General features: G+C 47.1%; 1 long non-coding RNA gene across 4 annotated transcripts; it reads right to left on the bottom strand.

The window, feature by feature from the left end:
• Positions 1-3,782: 3,782 nt before the first annotated feature.
• Positions 3,783-7,470, bottom strand: LOC119363900. 4 transcript variants are annotated; one of them, XR_005174512.1, is made up of 7 exons: positions 6,965-7,468; positions 6,226-6,343; positions 6,015-6,124; positions 5,793-5,894; positions 5,568-5,652; positions 4,727-4,811; positions 3,783-4,078 (listed from the first exon to the last, which is right to left on the bottom strand). It is a non-coding gene; the product is annotated as an uncharacterized LOC119363900 (long non-coding RNA). The 4 variants fall into 4 exon arrangements; XR_005174510.1 differs by having other exon boundaries at positions 5,793-5,917; positions 6,965-7,467; XR_005174511.1 differs by having other exon boundaries at positions 5,793-6,124; positions 6,244-6,343; positions 6,965-7,470.
• Positions 7,471-23,678: the final 16,208 nt, after the last annotated feature.

Raw genomic sequence — 23,678 nt, 5'->3', positions numbered from 1 at the left:
TAAGTGCAGCCAAATTCGATTATTCCTCACATGCACAACAATACAAAATTCTACCCACGACAATTGGACATTGCATTGCAGAATTGAACCAAGCAGTTAACTAAACACCACAACAAATGAACCAAACATTAACTGAGCGAAACATTGCACAATATAACATACTCCTAATAGAACATCACACAGTTAACCCAACCAAGCATGCATAACAACTTGGAAATATAGCATTGTATTAGTTTCTCATGTATTTAGTACAGCCAAATTCGATTTATTTCTCACATGGTATACAATAACAGAATGCACCCATAACAATTGAACATCACATTGCAGAATTGAACCAAACAGTTAACTAAAGACCACAACAAATGAACTAAACGTTAACTGAGCACCACATTGCACAATGTGTAACATACTAGAAGATCAGTCGGTTAACCAAACCAGCCATGCTTGACAACTTGGAAATATAGCAATTGTATTTGTTTCTCATGTATTTTGTAAAGAAAAATTCGATTTATTTCTCACATGGAAGACAATACAAAATTGCACCTTGAAGAATTGAACATCAAATTTGCAGAATTGAACCAGACATTTAACTGAACACGATAACTAATTAACCGAACAATGAATAAGTGAGCACCACATTGCATGACATATAGAACATATATGCTAGAGTAACAAATTGCATGGTAAAAGTAGATAGCACAATTCACTAGAATTTGTTAAGGAAAGGCAGTAGCTAGCAAACTGAACATGGGTCCTTATAGTGAGCTAATAACACAAGCTACTCCTCATTATCGGAGATATCGATGACGATTGGCTCCTTGGACATGGAAGAGGGCGAGGCCTCCGCATCATGGGTGCTCTCGTGGTAGTGGTGAGTTGCCTGAGCCACTCCGGGCACCAACCTGCTGGCTCTCGAGTTGAGGTAAGCACGTGCACGCTGAGAAAACACCTTGTAGTCTTTGTTGAAGGCACCAAGGGTAGCCTCGAGAAAATGCCACGAACTATCATTTAAAGCAGCCAACCATGTCACGGCATCGGCGCGCGAGGCGTCGATGGTGGCCTTGACGGCGAGGTTCTCCTCCAAGATCTGGCAGTCGGTATGAATGGCAGCCATCACGACCTCATCCGTGCATGAGGCCACGATTTGCTTCTCTACTACGAAATGCTCCTTGAGCTCCTGGCTATACTGCATGCACCATGGCTTAGGGCGGCGCTTATTTGGTGGAGGGGTCGGTGATTTGGGTGGAAGGTGTTCCACCGGCGATTGGGGCATGTGGGATGTGGAAGGAGGAGGAGGATGGGAGTCGGGTGTGGATTACCTTCCTGGATAGACGAGGCCGAGCAGAAGGAGGGTCACCGATGAGAAGGCAGTGCTGCAAGCAAGGAGTGAAGGTTTCAACTTGGAAAGGAAGGCGGAAACAGGGGAAATGTGGCTTTTGGTAAGGGGAGGGGCGGGGAGGTAGATATTTCCACGGAAGCCGAACATTTTGAATTGATTCAGTGAAAAAACTGGCGCTCAAAGTGTCATCAGACACGGTCCCTTATCTAGAACTGTGTAAAATATGTGAACATCACAAATGATTTAGATAGCTTAACCCGTGCGTGATAAGTTTGAACGTCAAAAATTTTGGTTCGAATTTCCCTGGTTACAGTGGTCATCCACGTCATTGCATAATTTGTGTACACAAAGGAGACTACAGCACACCCACACTTCTTAATCGAGCAAGTTTAGCAATTAAACAGAGCTAGCTGACCTAAACATTACTCTAACAAATTAAAGACCGACGCTCTTAATTAAACAAAACAAAGAGTACTACTACGGCTGGTGCTCGTTGATCTTCGCCTCCTCCTCCATGTCCAGCTCGCGCCCAATGGTCTCCTGGGGAAGGGGCGCCATGGCATCCATTGCACCGTACTCGGCAAACATCTCACCATCCGGGTCCGCCATCTCTTTGGAAAAGGCCACCACTAGCTGGGCTTGGGCGGCCACGATCTTGGCTTGGGAGGGCTCCGTCGTGGAAAGGTATGCCGCGCAGGAACGGACGGCTGCTCGAACGCTCTCGGCGATTGCCAAATCTTTGGTCGTGGGTTGCCGACCATTGTCGGAGAAGCTTCATTCGATTTGTGTGGTGATCACCATGAGCCGGGCGTGGGTGGCCTCGACATGGTTGTGGGCGGCCTCCAATAGGGCTAAGGCCGCCGCTGCAGAACGGACAACTGTTGTGCCGCTCTCGCCAGTTGCTATCCCCGAGGCAGATGTTGCTGCCGCCACCTGAGAAGCAACAACGGCCGTTTGGGCTGCCTTGGCCACCCGGTCGCAGATTGTGGTCGTGCTCACGAAGCTTGTTAGCACGTGCCTGGCGGCTGCTGCCGCACTTTCGCCGGAGTGGGCCGCCGAAGTTCCCTCACGAAGCGGGTCCACGTCCTCATCTTTCACCTGCGACGATTGAACAATGAAATGATATTTGGGGAGCGAGCTAGTGTGCTTGACACACAGGCTGTGGACTGTAGCCGACGCACCTTCTCGCGTAAGCCGTATGCATACTATACACCGATGGTGCTCCAGGATATTTTATACTGCATCTCACACGATTGGTTATAATAAACTGTGTGTGATGTCTGCTAGAACTACGTCGGTATTTCTCCAAAGAGGAAGGGATGATGCAGTATAGTGACTGTAGGTATTTCCCTCGGTGATGAGGCCAAGGTTATCAAACCAGTAGGAGAACCTCCTCACACCACGTAAACAACACCTGCACACAAATAACAAATACTCACAACCTGATGTGTTAAAGGGGTTGTCAATCCTGTCGGATTTAGGGATCCGGCAACCCTTGAGAGGTTCGAACTCTGGGGTGCATGCGGAGATCTCAACCTGTCCAGCCTGCCTACTTGTGATCCTCCCTAGCCTAACGCGCAGAGCTCACAGAGACACAAAGACACAAAGACACAAAGATTTATATTGGTTCAGGCTACCGTTGTGGTGTAATACCCTAATCCAGTGTGGTGTGGTGGATTACCTCAAGGGGCTACAGATGAACTAGTACAAGGATGAACAAGCCTCAGGAGGTGAGGTGTTCTTGAGCTGGTGTGGTGCTCGGGTCGGAACGGATCTCCCCCTACTATGGTGGTGGCTAAGTCCTATATATAGTGGCCTTGGTCCTCTTCCCAAATATGAGCGAGAAGGGATTCCACAACAGCGGGATTTGAAGGGGGACAGGTAGTACAGTCTATCCCGACAAAAGTAGTCTTCGCCTACGAAAAGCTTCTGGTCGTGACGCTGCGGTGGGCTCGGTGATGACCTCTGTCTTGCCGTCCTAGCGGTCTTGGTCTTGTTGCATCAGAATGAAAACCTTTGGCTGATTCCTCGGGACTCCACTTCTGTGGCTTGCCTCCCTTGCACCAAAGAGGAAACCTGCACTCTGCACCACTACAACAAGAACCCCCCTTTAGCAACGCATTAATGCATTGCCCAAGACCCATATAAGTGTTGCTAGGTCTACACCAACAGATTGATATGTGTTGTCGTTGGTGGCGTTGCTAGTGTCTGCAACAACGTATATGCATCCATTGGTAAACGGTGTGAATAAGCGTTGTAACGTAACAACGAATATAGATAGAGGTCAACAACGCTTCACATGCGTTGGTGGATATCCTACAGGAATTGCCAGTGCATTGCATGAACAATGCACGATACTATATATATGACCATCCAGAATTATTAGATCAATTCCGATCAAGAATTATTAGGTCAATGCCAATAATGCATAGGGGACGCAGTATAACAAACAGAACTGTCTCATATATTAAGTCAACTTGGTTGCATTACAAGGATCTGGATACAAAGATTACAAGATGTGAAACTAGTACTGGTCCTATTCTTGATCTTGCAACCAACGTCTCAGCCATTTTGAAACATAATGATCTAAACATTGACACCGAAAATGCCTGAATCATAATGATTGACACATCGACAATGAAAATGACTCTGAAACACAATGTGAAACTATCTAGTAGCACCCATGTTCTTGACCTTGCAATCAACATCTGACGATGCATCACCGATTTATCTTGCAATCTACACAAAGAAATGAGATAGGTTAATAGGGCAGTAAAATTGAAAAAGAGGAGCAACATAGAAAGGTTGAAGGCCATGTGATAATTAATCTAGCTATATCGCCAGTAATTTTGACTTTTTATTAGTTGTATAAACTTACCAGATTTTGCTAATGTAAGATCAATTCGGAATATAAGGAATTCATTACCAAGTTTAACACCGTCAATTTTACCTTTATATTCTTGGTTGATACGTTGGGTTGTAGTAAGAGCAGCGCTCTTGTTTGAACTTGTCAAGTATCACTTTTGTAGCCGAACGTAGTCATTTTAGTTTACAGTAAAGTAACTCAGCTCATTCCATTATCAAGTTTCACCATGTTTATAGAAACAGAGTGTTATATAGGAAGTGAGGGAATGTAAGGAAGGCATACAGGAGTTGATGAATTATTTTACCTAATCTAGCGGCAAAGAGTCTTATCTTAGAGACGCAGTATGAGTGTATGACCATTGTAACATGGAAGAAAAGTGTTCTCTTGTACGAATTAGGTAAAAGAACAGAAGCATGTGTGATAATAAAAATATATTCAAGTAATGCTATTAATAATCCAAAATTTCCATTCGAATTGGTGAAGAATCATTCAGGCAATATAGAAGTAATATCAGAAAATACCTCCTAGCAAATCCAGCTTGGCACCAGTAGTCTTTTAGGTTTTAGTGCCAACAACATTGACTTGGAACAATCAAGTTTCTGTAACCTGCTGATTTGGCATATGGATTAGTAATCTATGTTCTGTTTTGTCCACAGAATCTATCACATCAAAATAGCCAAACACATGCGCATGAAAGAAACTTTAGCGTACTCTTTATTCTTGTCTGAAAGCTCTTACATGACCTTGTTTTCTATGGAAAAACTCTTATACGACCTGCTTCCACAACTATGACCTGCTACATGGCCGGAACAACCTAAACCTACTCTGACTTTGCATCTAAAACGACTTGGACTCGAGCGCCCTTTTCCTAGACTAGTAAGGCACACCAACTCCAAGGCATACTAGTACATCACGTACGCTGCTACCTATGCAAAATCATTGAATCATCTACAGACTACGACCCATCCATGAGCACACATGCTTACGACTTGCAATGGTGGAAAACTAACTAATCGACCTAGCCTAATTAGACTCAACTTGGCTAGCTAAACTAGCATGGACTCCAACTAAAGTACTCAACATTATACTAAAAATTTAGAAGACCAGAACATTCATGCAGACTAAGTTGTGCCACCGTATTAGTATATGCCTACATTTATTAAATAGGATTCACTTTCTTAGTTCACTTGTTTACTGAGAAAATGGAAACTTGGAACAGTTCCAGTATGCACGTATTTGTCACCATGGTTGCTGGATATCCAAACTGTTGCCCCAATAGGTAGAGGAGAAGGCCATAAGTATTACAGAGAAGAGGAGATCCTAGTAACTTCCAATAGTTTGGGATAAGTGAATTCGACGTACCTGACACACTCACACAATCGCCGCATCTGATCGCTTAGCCGTCAAGTTAACGGTTGTATGTATCTTCCCACCACCTTAGTGTGCCCTGCATGTCAGGGAAGCAGACTGCATAAGAGGAATACTTTTGATGTTTACGTTGATGAACCAGCTACATCTATATGCTCATTGTGTTAACAATTTAAGGAGAATATATATATTACAAACAAGATAAGATGTGAAAGGCACCTGGCCAGGAGTTTGTGTGATGACCATCACACATCATTCTATTGTTGGAAACATATGTGGCTTTCCCCAAAATAGAAAATTAGTACAAAAATTGAGAAGTACCTGTATTTCAAAAAATAAAAAAACTGCACTAAACTCAGTTTAGAGGTGAGGTTTCGGGAATATATAGTAGTCATATACATACGACGAGAATATCAATGTTATGATGTTCTTGTATCTCACCTTCAAATTGTATCAATCATTCAACAGTTTATATTGGATAACATGAGTGTAAGAACTATTGCCATCTGAGCTTTTGCATAAAATTTGAGATTGTGCTGTGCACATTTTTACTGAATAAGAACATGAAACAAACATTACTTTTTGTCAGGGGAAAACAAATGTTACATCAATCAAAAATATATAATACGCAAAATATCTAAGTTTTCCTTACCAGCAGAAGGGCCCTCACCATGATATATATAATTACAATGACTTAAATAATTCTTAAGGCTTCATCTGCATATTGATGGATTTCTCATAATTGCAATGCGTATGTGTTGTAGATCGATCTGTTAAGAGATAACATAAGCACACACATGTGGATGTTGACTATAGTAAAAAAACAGTTTCATAACTTGCGAGTGTAGATGGAACGAAGTATTACAGAACAAAGACAAATGTTGGGACAGACGGATGCAAGTGGACTTAGTTTTTTTGTATATTGTACACATGGCGCCAAATAAATAATGATTCAAACTACTGAGAAGGGGATTATCCATTTGAAATAATTATGCTAGTATCATGACCCATAATTGCACTGACATGCTGATTTTTGTAGCAATGTCCTTCAGAGGCATACATGATGTCATATGCTATATCGCTCATATACTACTATCTCACTGTGATTTGAACTAAGTTGATCTCTTTTCATAAGAAAAAACCGTGTTGATCTTATTGAATAGGTCATGCTACATGCTAGTATATAATGATCAATTTCACGTGAAAAAAACAATTCCATCGATCCATCTATATAGGAATAGGAAAATCTGACAGTAACGCATAACAGGGTATACACATACTACTTATCCAGAACTAGTACAGGTTGACCGTCAACACAGGGTAATCACATCTAATCAATAAACACCAGAACAAGATACGAACACCAGAGATGTAAGCAACAATTCAAATACCTGACTAAGAAAATTGTTGAGAGAAATCACTCGCATCACGGTGTTGTCCACTCATACTCGACGGAGTAACACGGCGCAGAAACCCTAGGCGGAGTACCATCAACGTCGGAGTCGAGGTAGAAGAGGCGGAGCACCACCATCACGCGTGAGGAGATGCAGGTGTACTGGGCCGACAACCCGGAGCCGCCGAAGCCGCGCCGGCGGCGCGTGGCGACTAGGCTTGTTGCGGGGCCGCGTGCAGCGGGGCGAAGGGCGGGTGGGGTGGGGTGGGGTGGGTGGGGGGGATTGGAGGAGAATATTGAGGGAGTGGGGGCAGGTAGTGAGCAGTGGGGTGGGAGTGCGCCGGAGCTTCCCGGAATCGGCGTCGGCGGCGGCGGCGCTCTGGTGTGAGAAAGGGGAATCAGGGGATTAGCTTTGTTTTACATGCTCGGCTGTGAGTTCCTTTTCTTTTTTTTGCCGTGTAATATTTGGAGAGAGAGGAAGCGCAGATAACATGGAGGTGGGTACTGGGGGGTTATCCCTTCGTGGGAGGTGGGAGGTTGAACCCAAACACAATACATACGCTGTCTGTCGTTGCTGCATGTGTTGCTCTATGTGGATTTTTGTTGTAGTGCACCCGCCTGGCCTTGGTTGCATGGCTCACGTCAGCTGAGCCTCATGAGGTAGCTCCATAGAACTCTCCGCCTCTTAGGAGCCCTCCTGAGGATGCCAACTCCTCCGGGGGTCTTGGCGTTGTCCGCCTCGTGAGGCTTCGCCCCTCATGAGGGTCTTGCTGTATTGGTGTTGAAGCTGGGTGATAACCCACAAGTGTAGGGGATCGCAACAGCTTTCGAGGGTAAAGTATTCAACCCAAATTTATTGATTCGACACAAGAGGAGCTAAAGAATATTCTTGATTATTAGCAGTTGAGTTGTGAATTCAACCACACCTGGATAACTTAGTATCTACATCAAAGTATTTAGTAGCAAAAGTGGTACGATAATAAAGGTAACAATAGCAAAGGTAAAGATAAATGTTTTTGGGTTTTTGTAGTAGTTGTAACAGTAGCAACAGAAAAGTAAATAAGCGAAGAACAATATATGAAAAGCTCGTAGGCAATGGATCAGTGATGGATAATTATGCCGGATGCGATTCCTCATGCAATAGTTATAACATAAAACAACATCATGGCAGTTTTGCTGAAAACAGCGTCAATCCGGGTTAGTTTCATTCAAATCATGCAAGTTAGAGTCCAAAATAAGGGCAAAAGTGTTTGGAAAAGTAGATACGTTGGAGACGTATCAACTCCCCCAAGCTTAAACATTTGCTTGTCCTCAAGCAATTCAGTTGATAAACTGAAAGTGACAAAGAAAAACTTTTACAAACTCTGTTTGCTCTTGTTGTTGTAACATGAAAAGCCAGCATTCAAGTTTCAGCAAATATTATGAACTAACCATACTCACAATAACACATAGGTCTCACAATTACTCATATCAATAACATAATCAGCTAGCGAGCCATAATAATAAAACTCGGATGACAACACTTTCTCAAAACAATCATAACATGATATAACAAAATGGTATCTCGCTAGCCCTTTCTGAGACCGCAAAACATAAATGCAAAGCACCTTTAAAGATCAAGGACTGACTAAACATTGTAATTCATGGTAAAAGAGATCCGGTCAAGTCATACCCAACATAAACCAATAGTAATGAATGCAAATGACAGTGTGCTCTCCAGCGGGTGCTTTTAATAAGAAGGGTGATGACTCAGCATAAAAGTAAATAGATAGGCCTTTCACAGAGGGAAGCAGGGATTTGTAGAGGTGCCAGAGCTCGATTTTAAAATAGAGATTGAATAACATTTTGAGCGGCATATTTTCGCTGTCAACGCAACAACTATGAGATGGCTGTATCTTTCATACTAAATGCATTATAGGCAGTTCCCAAACATAATGGTAAAGGTTTATACTCCCCCAACCACCAACAAGTATCAATCCATGGCTTGCTCGAAACAACGAGTGCCTCCAACATACAATAGCCCTGGGGGAGTTTTATTTAATTATTTTGATTTGGTTTGATCTTTTTGGATCATGGGACTGGGCATCCCGGTTACCGACCCTTTCTCGTGAATGAGGAGCGGAGTCCACTCCTCTTGAGAATAACCCACCTAGCATGGAAGATATAGGCAACCCTAGTTGTAACATGAGCTACTCGAGCATACAAAACAGAATTTCATTTGAAGGTTTGGAGTTTGGCACATACAAATTTACTTGGAACGGCAGGTAAATACCGCATATAGGTAGGTATGGTGGACTCATATGGAACAACTTTGGGGTTTAAGGATTTTGGATGCACAAGCAGTATTCCCGCTTAGTACAGGTGAAGGCTAGCAAAAGACTGGGAAGCGACCAACTGAGAGAGCGACAACAGTCGTAAACATGCATTAAAATTAATTTACACCGAATACAAGCATGAGTAGGATATAATCCACCATGAACATAAATATCGTGAAGGCTATGTTGATTTGATTCAACTACATGCGTGAACATGTGCAAAGTCGAGTCACTCAATTCATTCAAAGGAGGATACCATCCCATCATACCACATCATAATCATTCTAATAGCATGTTGGCACGGAAGGTAAACCATTATAACTCATAGCTAATCAAGCATGGCACAAGCAACTATAATCTCTAAATGTCATTGCAAATATGTTTACTTCATAATAGCTGACTCAGAAATGATGAACTCGTCATATTTACAAAAACAAGAGAGGTCGAGTTCATACCAGCTTTTCTCATCCCAATAAGTCCATCATATATCATCATTATTGCCTTTCACTTGCATGACCGAACGTTGTGTATAATAATAAGAGTGCACGTGCATTGGACTAAGCTGGAATCTGCAAGCACTCAACTCAAGAGAGAAGACAAGTAATACGGGCTCTAAGTTAAATAAACAATCATGCATATGAGAGCCACTAAGCATTTTCAATATGGTCTTCTCGACCCTCAAAGGAAAAAAATAAAATAGAACTATTTACACGGAAAAGCTCCCAACAAGTAAGAAGAAGAACTAGAAATCTTTTTGGGTTTTCATTTTAATTTCTACTACAAGCATGGAGATTAAACTAACTATTTTTTTGGTTTTTCTCAAGGTTTATCAAGCACACAAGAAGAAAACTAGAAAAAGAAATTTAAACTAGCATGGATAATACAATGAAAGAGTATGAGAACCGACGACTAGTGTGTGAACATGAATGTAAAGTCGATGAGAAATACGTATTCCCCCAATCTTAGGCTTTTGGCCTAAGTTGGTCTAGTACCAAGGACCGCCGCTACTCTCCCCGGTGTAATGGAAGGTGTAATCAGGATACCACTGGCTTGTCATCTCCGGATCCCACTGGACAGATGATGCATGATAAGGGTCCAGTTCAGGTTCCGGCTCAGGTTTAGGTTCTGGAGTAAAAGCTTGGGCTCAATGGTTGTTCACCGCTTCCGGCGTAACAAGAAAACTTTCTGCAAGCAAATCAAACAACAGAGGCGCATGCAAAATAATAATCTCAATGTGCTTCTTATTAAATCTAAGTTTATACAAGAGCATCTTTTCTTTGTTGTCAACAATAAACTTGTGTGCTACCATGCTCTTATAATCTAAGATGTGAGGAGGCAATTTTATCTCCTCCTCTTCATGGTGCCTAATGGGTATATGAAAATGTTTAGCAAGACATGCAGCATAGATACCTCTAAATATGGGGCCTTTTGTATGATTCAGGGCTAGCCGTTTAGCAACAACGCCACCCATACTAAAAGTATTGTCTCCAAGCAAAGCATGTTGAAGAATGATAATATAAGGAACGCTCAAATTTCCACTATTTCCACGACCAATCAAGCATCTACTAGCAAATATAGCAAAATAGCGTAACATAGGAAAGTGTATGCTAGAGACCTTCGCCTCGGAGCCCTTCTTTGGCTCCTCTACAACAATAGTATTAACAAAGCCACCCACATCTTCACGATGGGGTTCATCTAATTCTCCCTCATAAGGTATCCTACATACCGTGCAAAAATGACGTAAAGACATTTCTTTGAATTCATCATATAAATGAAATGATACTGCAGGCGGTGACTTCTTAGGATAATAATAAAAGTTTTGCACGAAAGTATTGGTAAGTAAGAGATACTGATCGATCTGGTCATTGATGAAACCGGTGAGGCCTGCAGTCTCGATTAAAGCATAAAAGTCTTCATGAATTCCAGCTTCTTTCAAGAAATCCTCACATGGCCATTCACACGACCGTACTTCCGCTAAGCGAGGAAGATTATACTTGGCTTTTTCCTTCTCTTTGGCTTGTTTCTCCTGAGAGCTTTGGCTAGAAGATCCCCTCAAAAGTTTCCTCAACATTTTCTGAATTTTTTTGAAATTTTATTAACTTCAAAATAAAAGTGAATAAAACTAAACAAGATTGATAGCAACTACTCCTACAAGTGCCTAGAGCCTATATCATGCATTGGAATTGCTTGGGACCTCAAAAATTTAACATGCAAGCTCAAGAACATGGTCACCTATGCAGCAAGAATTTACAATGAATAAAGCACCAGAACAAAAACTAATTGGACCAATGGAGGAGTCACATACCAAGCAAGAATCTCCCAAAGCAGTTTTGTGAATGGAGCTTTGAGCAAGGAGATCGAAAATCGCAGCAAAACGAGCTAGAACTCGTGCTTGAGCTGGATGGGGATTTTTTTGGGTAGAAGATGAAGTGTGTGGGTGCTGGCATAAGTGGAGGGGGGCCACCAGGGGCCCACGAGACAGGGGGCGCGCCCTATAGGGGGGGGCACCCTCCACTCTCGTGGTCTGGTGCTTGCCCCTCCTGTAGTGATTTCAGTGCCTAAAATCCTCAAATATTCCAGAAAAAATCATACTAAATTTGCAGGGCATTTGGAGCACTTTTATTTTCGGACTATTTTTTATTGCACGGATAATTCAGGAAACAGACAGATAATACTATTTTTGCTTTATTTATTCTAAATAACAGAAAGTAAAAAGTAAGGACAGAAGGTTGTGCCTTCTAGTTTCATCCATCTCGTGATCATCAAAATGAATCCACTAACAAGGTTGATCAAGTCTTGTTAACAAACTCATTCTGAATAACACGGAACCGGAGAAATTTCGAATAACACTAAGTTACCTCAACGCGGATATGAAAATCCCCAACAATAAGAATATCATACTTTTTCTTGACTGTAGGGAGAGGAAATTCAAAACCTCCAAAAATGATAGTTGGAACTTTTTCAATAGAATTGATGCTATGAACTTGAGATTGTTTCCTCGAAAAGTGTACCGTATGCTCATTACCATTAACATGAAAAGTAACATTGCCTTTGTTGCAATCAATAAAAGCCCCTGGAGTATTAAGAAAAGGTCTACCAAGGATAATAGACATACTATCGTCCTCGGGAATATCAAGAATAATAAAGTCCGTTAAGATAGTGACATTTGCAACCACAACAGGCACATCCTCACAAATGCCGACATGTATAGTGGTTGATTTATCAGCCATTTGCAAAGATATTTCAGTAGGTGTCAACTTATTCAATTCAAGTCTACGATATAAAGAGAGAGGCATAACACTAACACCGGCTCCAAGATCACATAAAGCAGTTCTACCATAATTTCTTTTAATGGAGCATGGTATAGTTGGCACACCCGGGTCTCCAAGTTTCTTTGGTATTTCACCCTTAAAAGTGTAATTAGCAAGCATGGTGGAAATTTCAGCTTCCAGTATCTTTCTTTTATTTGTAATGATATCCTTCATATACTTAGCATAAGGATTTACTTTGAGAATATCAGTTAAGCGCATACGTAAGAAAATAGGTCTAATCATTTCAGCAAAGCGCTCAAAATCCTCATCATCCTTTGACTTGGATGGTTTAGGAGGAAAGGGCATGGGTTTCTGAACCCATGGTTCTCTTTCTTTACCGTGCTTCCTAGCAACAAAATCTCTCTTATCATAACGTTGATTCTTTGATTGTGGGTTATCAAGATCACCAGCAGGTTCAATCTCTACATCATTGTTTTTGCTAGGTTGAGCATCAACATGAACATTATCATTAACATTATCACTAGGTTCATGTTCATCACCTGATTGTGTTTCAGCATCAGAAATAGAAATATCGTTGGGATTCTCAGGTGTGTCTACAGTATGTTCACTAGAAGCATGCAAAGTCCTATCGTTTTTCTTCTTCTTCTTTTTAGAAGAACTAGGTGCCTCTAAATTATTTCTCTGAGAATCTTGCTCGATTCTCTTAGGGTGGCCTTCAGGATACAAAGGTTCCTGAGTCATTCTACCATTTCTAGTAGCCACTCTAACAGCAAAGTCATTCTTATTATTTAATTCACCAAGCAAATCATTTTGAGCTTTAAGTACTTGCTCAGCTTGAGTAGCAACCATAGAAGCATATTTGCTAACGAGGTGAAGTTCATCTTTAACTCTGGCTATATTATCGCCTACGCGTCCTATCTTGAAAGCATTATTCTTTAACTCTCTACCAACATAAGCATTAAAACTTTCTTGCCTAGCCATGAAGTCATCAAATTCATCTAAGCATGGGCTATGAAATTTAGTAGAGGGTATTTCAACTTTATCATATCTATAGAGAGAATTTACCTTTACTACCTGTGTCGGGTTATCAAGACAATATGGTTCCTCAGGCGGTATATTAAGACCATGTATTTCTTCAATAGGTGGTAAATTCTTAACATCTTCAGCTTTAATAGCTTTTTCTTTCATTGATTTCTTTGCCTCTTGCCTATCTTCAGGACTGAGAAATAAAACACCTCTCTTCTTCAGAGTGGGTTTAGGAATAGGCTCAGGAGTTGGCTCAATTGGTTCAGGAATTGCCTCAGGAATTGGCTCGGGAAGAGTCCAATTATTTTCATTAGTCAACATATTATTCAATAGTATTTCAGCTTCATCGACTGTTCTTTCCCTGAAAACACAACTAGCACAACTATCCAAGTAGTCCTTGAAAGCATTGGTTAGTCCATTATAAAAGATATCAAGTATTTCATTTTTCTTAAGAGGATGATCAGGCAAAGCATTAAGTAACCGGAGAAGCCTCCCCCAAGCTTGTGGGAGACTCTCTTCTTTGATTTGCACAAAGTTATATATTTCCCGCAAGGCAGCTTGTTTCTTATGAGCAGGGAAATACTTAGCAGAGAAGTAATAAATCATATCCTGGGGACTACGCACAGAACCAGGAGCAAGAGAATTATACCAAGTCTTAGCATCACCCTTTAATGAGAACGGAAATACCTTAAGGATATAAAAATAGCGAGACTTCTCATCATTAGTAAATAGGGTAGCTATATCATTTAACTTGGTAAGATGTGCCACAACAGTTTCAGATTCAAGGCCATAAAAAGGATCAGATTCAACTAAAGTAATAATCTCAGGATCAATAGAGAATTCATAATCCTTATCAGTAACACAGATAGGTGAAGTAGCAAAAGCAGGGTCAGGTTTCATTCTAGCATTAAGAGACTGCTGCTTCCATTTAGCTAATAATTTTTTAAGATCATATCTATCATTGCAAGCAAAGATTTCCCTAGCAGCTTGTTCATTCATAACATAACCCTTAGGAACAACAGGAAATACATAATAATTGAGAGAACCTTCATCATCACTATCATCAATAATAGCATCTTCAATATTTTCATTCCCCCTAACTCTAGCAAGTTGTTCATCAAGAAATTCACCTAATGGCAAAGTAGTATCAAGCACAGAAGTAGTTTCATCATGCATAGTAGAAGTAGCATCATCAATAACATGCGACATATCAGAATTCATAGCAGTAGCAGGTTTAAGTGTCGCAAGCTTACTAATAACGGAAGGAGAATCTAGTGCAGAGCTAGATGGCAGTTCCTTACCTCCCCTCGTAGTTGAGGGCAAAATAGTAGTTCGGTCATCCTTCAAGTTCTTCATAGTGATCAACAGATATAAATCCCAAGTGACTCAGTGAATAGAGCTATGCTCCCCGGCAACGGGGCCAGAAATTAGTCTTGATAACCCACAAGTGTAGGGGATCGCAACAACTTTCGAGGGTAAAGTATTCAACCCAAATTTATTGATTCGACACAAGGGGAGCCAAAGAATATTCTTGAGTATTAGCAGTTGAGTTGTCAATTCAACCACACCTGGATAACTTAGTATCTACAGCAAAGTATTTAGTAGCAAAAGTGGTATGATAATAAAGGTAACGGTAGCAAAGGTAAAGATAAATGTTTTTGGGTTTTTGTAGTAGTTGTAACAGTAGCAACAGAAAAGTAAATAAGCGAAGAACAATATATGAAAAGCTCGTAGGCAATGGATCAGTGATGGATAATTATGCCGGATGCGATTCCTCATGCAATAGTTATAACATAGGGTGATATAGAACTAGCTCCAATTCATCAATGTAATGTAGGCATGTATTCCGTAAATAGTCATACGTGCTTATGGAAAAGAATTTGCATGACATCTTTTGTCCTACCCTCCCGTGGCAGCGGGGTCCTTACGGAAACTAAGGGATATTAAGGCCTCCTTTTAATAGAGAACCGGAACAAAGCATTAGCACATAGTGAATACATGAACTCCTCAAACTACGGTCATCACCGAGAAGTATCCCGATTATTGTCACTTCGGGGTTGTCGGATCATAACACATAATAGGTGACTATATACTTGCAAGATAGGATCAAGAACACACATGTATTCATGAAAACATAATAGGTTCATATCTGAAATCATGGCACTCGGGCCCTAGTGACAAGCATTAAGCATAGCAAAGTCATAGCAACATCAATCTCAGAACATAGTGGATACTAGGGATCAAACCCTAACAAAACTAACTTGATTACATGGTAAATCTCATCCAACCCATCACCGTCCAGCAAGCCTTCGATGGAATTACTCACGCATGGCGGTGAGCATCATGAAATTGGTGATGGAGGATGGTTGATGATGATGACGGCGACGAATCCCCCTCTCCGGAGCCCCGAACGGACTCCAGATCAGCCCTCCCGAGAGTGATTAGGGCTTGGCGGCGGCTCCGTGTCGTAAAACGCAATGAAACTTTTTCTCTGATTTTTTTCTCCCCGAACGTGAATATATGGAGTTGGAGTTGAGGTCGGTGGAGGTCCAGGGGGGCCACGAGATAGGAGGGCGCGCCCTAGGGGGGGCGCCCCCCTATCTCGTGGACAGCCTGTGGGCCCCCTGGTATTGATTCTTTCGCCAAAAATTCTTATTAATTCCAAAAAGTGCCTCCGTGGATTTCCAGGACATTCCGAGAACTTCTATTTTCTACACATAAAAGAACATCATGGCAGTTCTGCTGAAAACAGCATCAGTCCGGGTTAGTTTCATTTAAATCATGCAAGTTAGAGTCCAAAACAAGGGCAAAAGTGTTTGGAAAAGTAGATACGCTGGAGACGTATCACTGGGCCGTACCAGGCCGTCGATGGAGCCATGCGGTGGGCCGCAGGCAGGCAGGACTGGATACCCCCAAGTCCAGGACGCCGACAGTAGCCCCCGGGCCCAAGGCACGCTCGGACTTGGCTTCTAGGCGAAGCCAAAGGGCAAGTGCGGAGCGCCGCGGGCCCTAATCGCTTGCGGCTTTGATGACGCATGGCGATTGATTGGATGTGGGCGACTCTGTTTCCCCACGCTGCCTTGGCAACTGCTCGACTTGACTGGTCTATGCTGCATGTAGAGGGTCATGATGGTGCGAGGTCGTGGAGGCCGGCGGTTGGCCTCCCTTGGCTATAAATATGAGGGAGGGGCGGAGCCCCCCGTCCATTTCATTTTTCTTGCTCCCGCCTGCTTCTTTCCTCTCTGTCTTGCTCCCATGGCGTCGCCGAAGAGGTTCTTAGCGCCTGAGAAGGGGAAGGCCCCCAAGGAGGGGCCAGCCTCTCCCCCTCCCAAGAGGGGACGCGACCGTCCCCGCAAGCACCATACGGTCCCTCCGGCAGCACCCAGGGGGCGCGGGCGCGTGCCCCCCAAAGGCAGCATTGCTCTAGGCGTCCGCGATGGCACCTCCTCCTGCGGCGGGGGCCCCCGGCTCCGGAGCAGCCCCCATGATGAAGGGAGGCGCGCCGTGATCGTGCACCCGCCTCGGCAACGCTTTTCCTCGCTGGAGGTGCTTCCCGAGTTCGTGGTGTGGTCGGAGATCCCGGCTGGCACCTTGCTCCGGCTCCCACGCTTCTTCTCCGGCGAGCTTCCTTCTTCAGGGCTTGCTGGCCTCTGGCCGCAGGCTGAAGGATGCTGCAGCAGAGCCTCGTGGGTCAGCACCGAGGTCTCCGCCTCTGGCGGCATGGTGCTGGCCCGCGGCTGGCAGACCTTTGCCCGCGCACGTGGTCTAGGCGGAAGGTGGACCCTCCACTTTAAGTACGACGGCCTGGCGACCCTCTAGGTGAGGGTGTTTAGGGGTGACGACCGCCGCGTGGGGTGCTGCCTGGAGGACAACTGCAACGACAATGGTGGCGACGGCGAACTTGTCCTTAACGACGCACACTCCTCCTCCCGCGACGACAGCTCTTCCTCGGACGAGAGATCGAGCAGCGGTGGCTACGACCGGCCTCCGCGTCGTCGTGCTCGTGTTGAGGACGCCGGTGGTTCGTCCTGCCGCAGCGCTCCAGTAAGCTGCAGAGGATCTCGGCTTGAAGCTGGGGGCCAGCGAACTTGGACTCAAGGCCGGTGGCCCCAGATCTCCCGCGGAAGAACTGGTGGAGCGTCGGGCTACCTTGAGGCGCTACTTGAGGATGCAACACTGGTGCCAAGCCTGCACGCCTTTGGGCCCTATTTGTTTAGCCTTTTCCTTTTTCCTGCAATCCAAAAAAGAAGAATGTACCCTGGGAGGGAGTGTAATGAACCGCTGCTGCTATGCGTTTTATGTTATAATTGCTGTCTTGATGCTGTGTTGTAGTGTTTGCAATTTGAGTGGGTTAAGGTAGGAAGGCTTAGCTTGGTATGTGCAATCATCCTTCACCTCATGAGGACCTGACCTTAGGTATTTGACAGGGCCCTCAGGGTGCACGCCCTGTGCCGTCTGGAGATACGCCTTGTGCCCTCAGGAGCCACGGCAGGGAAGAGCTATCATTTGAAGGAAAAGAAAATTTGTCAAGCGACTTATTCGCCCTTACGCGAGCCCCCTGCCATAGGTTGGTTTGGCCCTGATGCACCGCGTCGTGCTGCCCAGGGGGCACAGACATGAGGGGTGCTGGCGCCAGCAGACTCGATCGAGGGCTCCTCGCAAGGATGAAGCCGAAATAACGGGGTTCGGCGTGGTGCGTGCGCGCAAAGGCATGCCCTGGGCGCACACACCTACCTAGCCCCACGCACGAGGAGTGCGAGGAGAAGTGGCAAGCAACTGCCACCTCTCTCACGTCCTTAGACCAAAACAGCTTAGGAGAAAACACAATTCAAGAAACCAGCATTCAAGAATACCAAATCCATTGAAAGACTGCTAAGAAAACTTCAAGCAACTTCAGAAAGCAAATTAACAACCGCGTCCGGCACCTAATCTAGTCTTCTCACCAGCGCGGAGCTAAGTGCTGCCACTAGGACGTGGGAGGGAGCCCCCATGAGGCCCCAGGGCGACTCTCAGGAGACTCCGGGGCGTGTATAGCCCCACTCATTATTATGTGAGAGTGTCACGAGCGAAGACCTTCATAGGCCGGAGCCTTGCTTCACAGGCCGGAGCCTTTCTTCACAGTCCGGAGTCTTTCTTCAGGGGTAGAACTTCTGGAGGTGCTGGATGTTCCACGTGTTCTGGATGGGGACCCCGTCCGGTGTCTGCAGGCGCGCGGCGCCAGGCCTAGAGACACGGGCAATCCTAAACGGGCCCTCCCACATGGGAGAGAGCTTATGCAGCCCCTCCCTGGAGAGCACCCGCCTCAGGACGAGATCGCCCACCTCTAACATCATGGAGCGGATGCTGCGGCAGTGGTACCACCGCAGCGCCTGCTGGTACCTCGCTGCTCGGAGCGAGGCTTGACGGCGGCGTTCCTTCCCCAGCATGAGATCCATCCTCCGCGTGGCGTCCTGCTGCGTTTCATCGAATGCCAGGAACCGCGTCAGCGATGCTTGACCTCGTGAGGGAGAATCGCTTCTGCTCCATAGACGAGGAAGAATGACGTTTCTCCTGTTGGCTTGGTCGCGGTGGTGCGGATGGACCACAGCACGGACAGCAGCTCATCGAGCCAGCCCCTACCGCAGGCCTCGAGCTTCTTCTTGAAGGTGCGGGTCTTAAGGCCCCTCAGGACTTCTGCATTGGCCCTCTCAGCCTGCCCATTGCTCCGTGGGTGTGCTACTGAGGCGTAGCAGATCTGCGTTCCAAGGTTAGCACAATATGTTTTGAAAAGATTGCTGGTGAACTGCGAGCCATTGTCGGTGATGATGCGATAGGGGACCCCAAACCGGCTCACGATTCCCTTTATGAACTTGACGGCTGATCCTGATGGGATGGTGCGCACGGCTTCTACCTCCGCCCACTTGGTGAACTTGTTGATGGCAACGTAGAGGTATCGGTAGCCCCCCGGCGCCCGAGGGAATGGCCCTAAGATGTCCAGCCCCCAGACCGCAAATGGCCACGTGAGCGGGATCCTCTGGAGGCCCTGCACGGGCTAATGGATCTGCTTGGCGTGGAACTAGCATGCTTCACAAGAGCGCACCGGCTCGGTAGCGTCGTTGAGCATGGTGGGCCAGTAGAAGCCGCTGCGGAACACCTTGCCCACTAGGGTGCGGGACGAGGAGTGATGCCCGCAGTCCTCACCATGGTTGTCCGCCAGCAGCTCGAGCCCCTGTTCCCTGGAGATGCACCACAACAAAATGTCATTGGGCCTCCTACGATATAACTCACCATCATTGATACAGTGCGCGGTGGCCTGACGGGCCATGCACTCAGCGTCCTCTTCCTTCTCTGGCAGGGTCCCTTGAAGCAAGTATGCCTTGAACTCTTCTGTCCAGCACACCTCCTGAGGTTCGAGCGCGAGCAGCAAGCGGGCTCCGAAGGGGTGACCGCGGGCTGGAGCGCCCGTCTTGGGTGCTTGTGGCAAGTCCTCCTGAGGTGGTGCTGGAGTCGTAACGTGCGGGCCCGTAGATGGGTTGAAGAGCCGCTCCTCAACACCCTGGCTCCTGAGGGAGCCTGCGAGAGGCTCTTTTGGCGATGTCGTCTGCTTCCTTGTTCGTCCCGCGCGGCACATGCTATAGCTCCACGCCCATGAACTGCTTCTCCATTTTGCGCACCTCCTCTAGGTACGCCTCCATGTGTTCGTCCTTAGGCGTGTACTCTTTGTTGGAGAAATTGATGAGAAGCTGAGAGTCGCCCTTGATGGTGAGGCACTTTACCCCCAGCGCGGCCGCGGCCCTGAGCCCGGCGAGCAAGCTTTCAAATTCTGCGATGTTGTTGGAGACCTTCTCGCCCCGCTGAAAGCAGAGTTGTACTGCATAACAAAGCTTGTCCTTGGTGGGCGAGATGAGGATGGCCCCTGCCCCTGCGCCTTGTCGAGCAAACGCCCCGTCGAAGTACATGATCCATCCGCCAGGCTCTTCATCTCCTGGCAATAGGGAGTAGTCCTCACTTACTCCGTGGTCTGGAGCGTCAGTCCACTCGGCCATGAAGTCCGCAAGGGCCGCTCCCTTGATGACCCAGGTGGTACTGAACTCGAGATTGAATGCTTGGAGCTCAATGTTTCATTCAGCAACTCGCCCAGCTGCGTTCGGGCTTCGGAGCACCCTCTCCAGTGGGTACGCTGTGACAACCTTGATGGGCTGACCTTGAATGTAGTGGCGCAGTTTCCTAGAGGCGACTAGAAGTGCGAGCAAGAGCTTATGTGGCATGGGGTAGCATGCTCGGGCCTCCCTCAGTACTGTGCTCACGAAGTAGAAAGGGTGCTCGACGAGGGGGGAAGCATCAGCGGAATATTGTTCTCCACAAGGGCACAAGTCCCTTGCGGCCTCATGAGACCCGTCCTCCGGAGCCTCGACAACCACAGGGTCAATCGTGGCCTTAGGAGGAATGTCGACCGCAGCGCCTGCCGAGACTTCTGATGCCTCCCCTGGGGTGTGCTGCGCCTCACTCGCTGGTTGTGCATCCTGCTGCGGCTTTTTGACCGGGCGCTACTCCCTTAGCGCCACCAGGGCGACGCTTGCTGAGTGAGGGGTGGCTACCAGATAGAGCACCAAGGGCTCGAGAGGGCGCGGTGCCACCATCACGGGCGGTCTGGTTAGATATCTCTTGAGGTCCTAGAAGGCTATGTCTGCCTCAGGTGGTCCACTCGAATGGCTCCTTTCTTTTCATCAACTTGAAAAACGGGAGGGCGCGCTCCCCCAGCTTGGAAATGAAGCGCCCAAGTGAGGTTATGCAGCCATTCAGCTTCTGCATCTCCTTCAAGGTCTGTGGGGGGTTCATATCCTCTATCGCCTTGACCTTCTCTGGGTTAGCCTCGATCCCTATGTGCGACACCAAGAAGCCCCGCAGCTTGCCGGAAGGGACCCCGAACACACACTTCTCGGGGTTAAGCCGAAGATCCACTGTGCGCAGGCTGGCGAACATCTCCTCCAGATCTTCTATCAGAGTTCTGGCCTCCCGAGACTTCACCACTATATCATCGACGTAGGCCTCTGCGTTCCTCCTGAGCTGCGAACCCAGGGCAATGTGCATCAACTGCTGGAAGGTTGCCCCGGCATTACGCAACCCGAAGGGCATGCATGTGTAGCAGTACACCCCGCAAGGGGTGAGGAACACTGTCTTCTCCACGTCCTCCACGACCATCTTGATCTGGTGGTAGCCGGAGAAGGCATCTAGGAAGCACAACAAGTCGCACTCGGCGGTGGAGTCGATGATCTGGTCGATGCGAGGGAGCAGAAAAGGATCTTGTGGGGAGGCCTTGTGAGGTTGGTGAAGTCGACACACATGCGCTCCTTCCCTCCTTTCTTGGGGACTATGACGGGGTTTGCCAGCCACTATGGGTACTGCACCTCTCTGATGACCCCTGCGGCCTGCAACTTACGAGTTTCTGGATGATGAAGGCCTGCTTCTCGGTGGACTGGCAGCGAGCCTTCTGCTTTACCGGCCGTACGTTTGGACATACCCTCAGGTGGTGCTCGATTACCCCCCTTGGGACCCCAGCCAAGTGTTTGGGTTCCCAAGCGAATACATCCTTGTTGGCCCGCAAAAAGTTGATCAATGCCTCCTCTTGATCCTGAGGGAGGTCAGCCCCTATGGTGAAGGTGGCGTCAGCCGTCCCGTCCTTGCAGACCGGCACTTGCTTCATCTCGGCTCGGTCTTGGGAGAACAACTGCTTCTTCTTGGCAGGCGCTGCTTCTAGGGCCTCCTGATCCTTCTTCTCGCCGGGCATCGCGGTCGCGGCTGTCTTGAAGGCGAGCTTGAGGGCCTGCAGCGCGCCTTTGGTGTCCCCCGCCACCGTGAGGACACCGTTGCTTCCAGGCATCTTCATGAGGTTGTACGCGGGGTGGGTCACAACCATAAACTGGGCCAAGGCTGGGTATCCCAGAATAGCGTTGTATGGCAGGTCGATCTTGGCAATGTCAAAGTCGATGAGCTCAGTGCGGTAGTTGTCGCGGGTCTCGAAAGTGACAGGGAGACGGATCTGCCCCAGGGGCCTGGTGGAGCCGTCGCCGACCCCGGAGAAAGGCTTGGACGGGCGGAGCTGGCTGGGCGGCACGTGGAGCAGGCCAAACGCCTCTAGGGAGAGCATGTTAAGGCCGGCTCCACCGTCGATGAGGGTCCTGTGATCGCCATGTGGCAGATGGTGGGGGTGCAGAGCATCGGGAGCGCGCATGCTCCCGTCATGGCAACGGGGTGATCCTCGGAGCCAGAGGCGAGGTCAGCTTGGGGCGCCGCCCAGCCCGGGGAGCCCCCGAGCCTGCCTGTGTGTTGCCTGCCCATCGGTAGAACCGCTTGACGTGGCGGTTGGAAGGTGGCGCCTGCGAGCCGCCTAAGAGAGCTGCGATGACCGGGGGCACCGGCGCCGCGTAGTGGGCAAGGAAGAGGTCACGCAGCTCCTCCCACGAGGCCACAGAAGACGCCAGCAGGTAGAGCAACTAGGCGTGTGGCACACCTACGAGGGCCATGGGGAACTAGTTGGCCTTCACCTTGTCATCTCTGCCAGCCGCCTAAACTGTCTCTTCATATGCCTGAAGAAAGGGGGCCGGATCTGCCGCACCGTCGTAGCGGGGCGGCATCTCCGGCCGGAACTTGGGCGGCCACTACACCTGCCGTAGGGTGAGGGTGAAGCAGCGCAGCCCTGGCGCCTCTCCGGGAATGCGTGTCGACGAGGTCGGGAGCGCCCACCATATGGGTAAGTGGCACGATCTGTTGTTCGAGGAAGAAGATTCTGACGCACCCCTACATGGCGTGCCAAATGTCGGATTTTGGGATCCGGCAACCCTTGAGAGGTTCGAACTCTAGGGTGCATGCGGAGATCTCAACTTGCCCAGCCTGCCTACTCGCGATCCTCCCTAGCCTAACACACAGATCTCATGGAGACACAAAGACACCGAGATTTGGCCACCGTTGTGGTGTAATACCCTAATCCAGTGTGGTGTCGTGGATTGCTCGAGGGGCTATGGATGAACTAGTACAAGTATGATTAAGCCTCAGGAGGCGAGGTGTTCTTGAGCTGGTGTGGTGCTCGGGTCGGAATGGATCTCCCCCTACTATGGTGGTG

This window comes from Triticum dicoccoides, chromosome 2B, assembly GCF_002162155.2.
Source record: "Triticum dicoccoides isolate Atlit2015 ecotype Zavitan chromosome 2B, WEW_v2.0, whole genome shotgun sequence".
In the NCBI taxonomy this organism is placed as follows: Eukaryota; Viridiplantae; Streptophyta; class Magnoliopsida; order Poales; family Poaceae; genus Triticum; species Triticum dicoccoides.
The sequence above is the reverse complement of the archived record's forward strand: the minus strand, read 5'-3'. Positions and strand labels throughout refer to the sequence as shown.